The sequence below is a fragment of the Budorcas taxicolor genome, chromosome 23 (genome assembly GCF_023091745.1).
Source record: "Budorcas taxicolor isolate Tak-1 chromosome 23, Takin1.1, whole genome shotgun sequence".
Lineage (NCBI taxonomy): Eukaryota > Metazoa > Chordata > Mammalia > Artiodactyla > Bovidae > Budorcas > Budorcas taxicolor.
Window position 1 is genome coordinate 36,572,782 of NC_068932.1, and position 7,512 is coordinate 36,580,293.

Below are 7,512 nucleotides of genomic sequence, written 5' to 3' on the forward strand. Positions count from 1 at the left end.
TTAATTTTTCACTGTACTATGTCTCTCCTTCAAGTATTAATAGAAACAGTATTTGCTTTTCTGAAAAAACTGATTCTGATGATTACTACTTTCCTTTCTATGATATCCTCCTAAGGTACTGAATGCACAATCACAAAATGTAATAATTATATTACTAAATTAAAAATAGGATCCATTACCCCTTGCTAATATACAACACAATTAAATATGTTTTTTTAAAAAAAACTATACAGGAATTGAATTTAACACATTAGATCTGCATTGGAGAATCATTTGCAAGTGTCTCCTTAAATAACTTTGGAGACCAATGATAAAAATTTACATATGATTGTCATATATGAAAGAGATGTACTTAAATCAATATTGAGGAATTTGCCTATTTTATTCACTAAAAATTCATGGGAATTTATTCCCTCAAGTCACAATTCTTCAAGAAATAATTCTCATCGCATCTATGCCGGTATTGTTTTTTAATATTCAAAGAAATTCTCAAACTTATCAAATATGAGAAAAAAGGCAAATCAAGGAATAAAAAGAGAAAACAACATGAACAACAAACAATCCTGCATTTTGCCAATAATAAATGTAAAGAGTCAAATCCTAAATTTTTGACAAGTGAATTTTTCAAATCTCCCAAATAATTTTTTGAAGGTTTGACATTACCATGAGATTCATGACCAGGCCTATAGAAATGATCAATTACAAAGGAACAGACAGTCTTTTGATTTTGCTAACATGAAATAATTCCTCTGAAGCAGATTAAAGTACATGTTCTAGGAAGCAAAAATTCCCTTCAGGTTCCCTTGGGTTCTTATGTTTAATTACAAAAGTCAAGCAATTTATTAATATTAGCTCTCGCTCAAGTGCAACAACAAAATAGGCAGGCTCACAACTTTCAGGGGCCAAGAGACAAACCCAATCAATATTTGTGCCAGTAATAAGAGAAAACATTTTTAGCTATAGTTTGATAAAACATCTAACTGGTCCTCTTAACCAGGATTCCTCTCTTCTTTGCTGCCCCCTATGTGGAAAATACATTTAACTTTTTCTTTGTTCATAATAAATGCAATTACTACATTTATTTTGCCCCTTTTATATTAAAAAAAGTAAATTAGAAAACCTGGCCTTTGTTGGATATTTTATATGCATTCATTTTGCTTTATGAGCCCCATAATTATGTCACAAAAATACTCTTTAAGTTGTATCTATTTCTATAAAGTTAAAAAGTATCTATTTAAAAATGGCAAAATAGCTTGCTTAAAATAATTTCTTTTGCCTAATTCTTTCCTTTTCTCCTTACAGTCTGAACTCTCTGGATTAATTGCCCTGTTTCCAGTTTCATTCTGCCTATATAGAAATCGTGTGTCTACACCCTGAAAAATACCAATTAAACTGCCAGCAGCAGCATCTCCAACAGGATCTTTCGGTCTTGTGTCAAAGCCCTTTGAACAAATGACCAGAAGGCTGAATCAAAAACAGCCTTTGACAGGATGCCAGTTTTGAACACTCACTTTATGACTATGACTCCAGCTTCCTGCTACACTTGGGAAGCAAGAGAGAAATAACACATCAACTTTATAATTCTGTGAAAATGGTTAAGGTTTAAAGGTCACTAATATTGTTCTAAAGGGGGGGTCCCCTTATTTAATTCAATTCCATCTGAATTCTGGTACAAAGCTAAATAAAGGTTTTCAGACAATACCACCAAACTGCAAAAAATGCTACATTTTCCTTTTCCTTAATTTCTTGGGTAATAATGACATCATTTACTATGATTGAGGCACAGCAGGAAGAAGGTCACATGGATTTTTAAATTTAAATCATAGCAATTCTGTTGAAAATACTCGTCAATGGGAAAAAAATTGGCTCAGAGAGGTTAAGTAACTTGTACCAGGTCACACAGCTGGGAACTGGAAGAACCAGGACTTGAACCCATGGGGTCTGATTCAAGACCCAATACTTCCAGATCATCTTGGCAGCATTCATTATCAACCCATTCCTGGGTAAAGCTGTAATCATTCTCTTCATGACACAATCCATGAAGAAATCTTTTAGAGCAGTGGTTCTCAACCTTGGCTGTACATTAATATCACATATTAAAAGAAAATACCCATGCTTGGGTCCCATCGCTGGAGATTCCATTTTAAGGGCCCAGGCATCAGCATTTTTCAATTCTACAGCATAGAATAGGTAATCCTTCTTGTGGTACTTAATTCTAATGGTGCTAAAATCCTGGCAGAATCTAACAGAATCCCCAGATAATTCTTGTGTATAGCCCCGACTGAGAACCAGTGATCAAGAGATTACCACCTTTGCCCAGGCTCCTTTCTCTAAGCTCAGTGTGAGGAACCCCGCTGGCTTCTCTTGGCCGAGTCTTGCAAAAGATGACACGAGGCATCTGAATCTGCCTGAAAGTTCTAGATTTGAGAGGCAGTGGAGCATAGTAAGAAATGTGTGGGCACTGGAGTCAGCCAGACCTTGGTTCAAATTCCATCTCTGCTCTTTATTAACTGTGTAACCTTGGGCCAATCACTTACCTTTTGTGACTGTTGTGCAGATTCAATGGAATGATACAAGGAAAGACCCAGGCATATAAAAGTGATCCATCAATGATAGTTGCTGTTGGTTTTTGTTGTTGTTAGTACTATTACACTGGAAATGACTACTGCCAGGAGGCGTCAGTAATGAAAAAATTGAGTTAGGAAAAACATTTTTTATTAGTCAAATCATTCCTACTTTTATTACTTAGCATTTCATTTACAGCTATTTATATTGCAATTAGCTTGGCAATCATATTTCTCATTCATGACAACTGGGTGAGGAAGGGTTACATTATTACTCCCATTTTCTAGATGAGGAAAATGCAACATCTCCATCTATTCTGTCTCCAGCTCCTATGATTCTATGATTAAAGGCACCTGCAATCATGTTCATTATTCCCTATGAAAAATTATATTCCACACAGATGGGAACTGCGGGAAAGAAGAATTAACAAGCACTTGATAGCAACCCTGAAATAACATCTAAATAATCACTTTTGAAGATTAAAGTCATGGCAAACAGGTTCTAATTTATATAAAGGTGTTGGAAAGGATTAAGAAAAAATGAACAAATACATCTTTATTCATCCCCATTCATTTAAGAAATGTCTGACATAGCTTAGAAAATCTTTTTGAAATGCAGACTGAAAAATGATTAATTTTCTCTACGAAGGATCTTCAATTAGCAGATAGGAACAGACTAACAAGTCCTGGTATTTTATCTTGACTCAGAGCTACAAGTAGTACAGATCTGAGATGAAGAGACCCAGGTCAGTGCTTCTCACTCAATCAAGGTCCGTGAGAAACCCGTGGATGTGGGCAAGTGGCCTGTAATTCCAAACACACACCAAACACACCCCCGACACTGAAGAATGGCTTGCCTGTAAATGTATTTTTGTCATATGTACAAAATTTCCATGAATGAAATACAAATGCCTCTAGAGGGACCGCTGAATTCATAGACACTATGACAGTCATAGCCACTATTATATGGGCTGTGGAGGGGGAGGGGGCTGTCTCCATTTTTTGTTGTTTAAAAGAAGTCTTCATAATGAAAAAGGTTAGGAAACACTGATCTAGTCCAACCCTCTCATTTCATTCATGAGGTCCCAGAAGATCTTGGAGATCGCTGGGACTCCAATCTGAGTTTTCTAATTCCCAGACAAATGGTCCTTGTCCCACACTGTCCATCCTTTCCAATGAGGAAAATGTAACAATGGGGCAAGTGCCCCATTCTCTACAAGAGGAGAGTATAGTTCTACCCTCTCTTGCTGGATATGTTCCAGAACGTTCTACATCACCTGAGCTTTTCCTTCCCTTCATTTCCCACCCCTCATGTATTCCCCATCTTTAGGGTGAGCTGCACTCAATCTTTTTCAAGTTCTGATGCTCTTTAAGTGCCCTTGGACATTTAGTCTCAAGATGAAATGGAAATACCGTCACCAAGGTACTGACACAAGACATGTGTTAAGTCTATAACTTATGTATATGCATAAATGTATTTTACAGCGATAACCCTAATATTTCTAATATCTATGGAAAAGAAGAAAATTGGAATATTCATGAATAATTCTATACTCTGGATCTATCAATACCAATAGGCTATTAGACCCCCAGCATACCAACTTTTCAAAATGCTTTCGTATCTATTATTATTTCAGTTCAGTGTCCCAGTGGTTCACTAGGATGTAAGTGCTACTGAAGTGCCAATAAAACTTAAGTGGCACGAAGAGAAGAAATGTTACCCACTTTATTCACTGTGTTTCCTCCAGGGCCTAGAACAGTGCCTGACACATGGTAAGCATTAAATAAATATCAGCTGATTGAGTGAATGAGGGAAGCAAACACTTACTTACTTACTAAGCCTGCCTGTAGTTTTTATTTGAGAAGATGAAATGATCCATAAGGGAAGAACTGAGTTCCTAAAAATATCTTTTCTGTCTTCAATTCTCCTACAACATTTGATCTAATATCTTTCTCTCGAAAATTTTTAATGTAACGCTTCAAAGTGACAGAAGTGATACACTCATTTCAGGGAAATCAGATACTACCAATATACAAAAGAAGAAAATAAAAGACCCCATCACCTAAGGATGACACAATTAACATGCAAATGTGTATGTTTTTAGACTTTAATCCATGCATATGTACACACACATCTAACAGAGTCCCCAGATTTTCTGCACTAGACTCCGGGATGTGCACTTTTTTCTTGTTTCTCTTGTCTTTTTCGTTTGTTCCCCCTGTCCTAGATAAATTCATTCCTGAATATTTAGGTCCTGAGTTCAAGATGATTGGTTTCTCTTTTCCTTCCAGAGGATTTATCTATTCTCATGCAACAGTAAATTCTTTGTGGATGCCTTCCATCTGCATCGTCAGTCCTCCGTTTCCTCTGGGATATCCCAAGCTCCACACATCTAAAACCAAATGCACCATGTTCCTTTAATCAAAACCAGATCACTCTCTCACTTAGCACATTTCTGTCAACCAAAAAAGAATTCTACAAGTTAGCCTCTGGAGTCATCTTTGGTTCCCCAACCTTACATCCAACCACTCAGGGATTTTTATCCTCTATTACCTATCTCATTGTTCTCTTCCCATTGCTACCATTACTGTTTAGGCTCTTACATCTATGTTTGTTTGTTTGTTTTAATAACCAAACACTCAATAAGCCTACCCACTGCTGCCAGTTAGCCTCCTCCAACACCACTTCCATCTTGCCCAGTCTATATTTACAAGGTTGGGGGTGCTCCCCACTCTTACAGAATGGTATTCCAGTTCCTTCATGATCTCACCTCAAGACTACTTTTCCATTCTTATTTCTCATTGTTCCTGAAAATAGAGGCTTTGCTCAAGCCAGCCTGGTGTACTCATTACTCACTAACCACAAAACCTTTATGAGTTAAGTGTTTATTATGTGTAAAATACATCCATTCATTCAACACATTTCCTGAATATCTATTATGTCAGATAAAGTACTGATGCTGGAAATGCAATGGTGAACAAGACAAAACAAGTCTCTGTCCTCAAAAACCTAGTAGGCCAGTAGGTCAGAGAGGGAAGGCTCTGAGACATCATGGTCCCAGCCCAGGATGCTTCCAATCTTCCAGTAAGACATCACATGAGTCAAGACATCCCTGAGGGCTGAACTCTGTGACCCACACTGCAAGCAGGGAAGGAGTTCAGTAGAAAGGAAGGGCTGGCCACAGTGAGAGCTATAAGCGTGGGGCATGGCTTTTTTGAAGATGTGGGACTCAACAGAAATTGAAGGATGGGTGCATGAGAAGGGGAGGCTTCTATCTAAAGAGATATGAGGAAAGGTGCAGGGAGGAATGGAAACAGCAGCAACAGCAATAGCTTATTTTGAATAAAATTTCTCTCAACACCTATTCAGCAGAGGACATGTTCTGTCCCTGTGGGAGGCCCAGGCTCTGCTGTACTTGTGAAGATGACTCAGACTTGGCTTCACCATGGAGAGGTTTCCAAGGACAAGGGAGGCCCATGATGATCAATCACAACCCAGAAAGTGAGATGTTCCATTAGCAGCAGTCCCCAACCTTTTAGCACCAGGGAGGGGTTTTGTGGAAGACAATTTTTTCAAGGACTAGAGGTGGGGGGAAAGTTTTGGGGTGATTCAAGCACATTACATTTATTGTGCACTTTGTTTCAATTATTTCTATCTCAGCCCACCCCAGATCATCAGGCATTAGATCCCAGAGGTTGGGGACTCCTGCATTAGAGAACTGGAGAAAACACCCAGAGTTCAGAAAGAGATACACCTCTGGGTTCTTTAACAATATTTATAAAATCACTTTATTTTTATACAAATAACGACCTCTATTGCAAATAACTATCTTGTTTCAAAGTGTTTTCTCACTCACTTTCTCATTTTATTCTAACTGACTTGTGAGTTAAGATTAGTTAGTAGTTAGTAGCAGAGTAGTTAAGATTGTTTTCCAGACGAGCAAAAGTGCAGGATGAATGTTTTGAATGGTCTGCTTAGGCCAGGAACAAGGACAGAGGGGAACAAGGACACCGGGTCCATCTCAGCCCTTATCTGCAACAGAAGAATCTAGAACAGAGGGCGCACATTAAGAAGCGGTATAAGTGCACGAGACACCTGGCAGGTGTAATGAAGCCAAGCAGGCAGTCTGGATTTAAAAGGGGCAGGACGCAGGCAGCCTCTGAAGAAGGTTCTGGAGAAGGAACGTGACCCAATGACAGTTCTCCATTCCTGCTTCTCCTCCTCAAGTCTTGCCTGTAACACCTCCACCCTACGCCCGGTCCTTAAGGTACATCCCAAATTCGGGGGTGGGGGGGCACACTGTTCTTCCTTCTACGGTAAAATTTCACCTCACTTATCTCCCAGAGGAGGGTGAGTAGCCGGTTCTCTGCTGGACATCGCGGTATCCACAGCCAGCACACTGCTCGGCTCAGGGCAGGTAAACATCAGCCTAAGGAACGAACTGCGGAGTCCTCCACAGCTTAGGGAAGGACACCCAGCGTTCCTACACCCTCCGCAGGAGAGGGGGCCGGCACAGGCCGCCACCCGGCCCGGAAGAGCTCCCTGATCGCGAGGAACGAGGGGGAAAGTGGGGAAGGCCTGATGGCCCGAGTCCCAGGGCCACCTGAGAACTGGCGCCACCCGGGGTTCGAGTCCCCAGCTGGAAGCGGAGGGGCTAACCCTCTCTCACGTCTCCGCAAAAAGCGCTTCGTGAGAGTGTTAACCGTTTTCCCATCTGAAAACCATCAGGGAAACACGTCCTGGAAAACGACGCCAGGTCGGCGCTTGTCTCAAGAGTAAATAAGCCCAAAACCCGGGGGGGAATCAAAACCTCAGCGATAGGGAAGGAGGAGGGCGGAGGAGCCATTCGCGTCTGCCGCAAGCGGGAAGAACCCAAGCCAGGAAGCCTCGCGAGATCTGAGGTCGGGATTCTCGCTGCGTTGCCTAGCGACAGGGAGGACGCTCGCG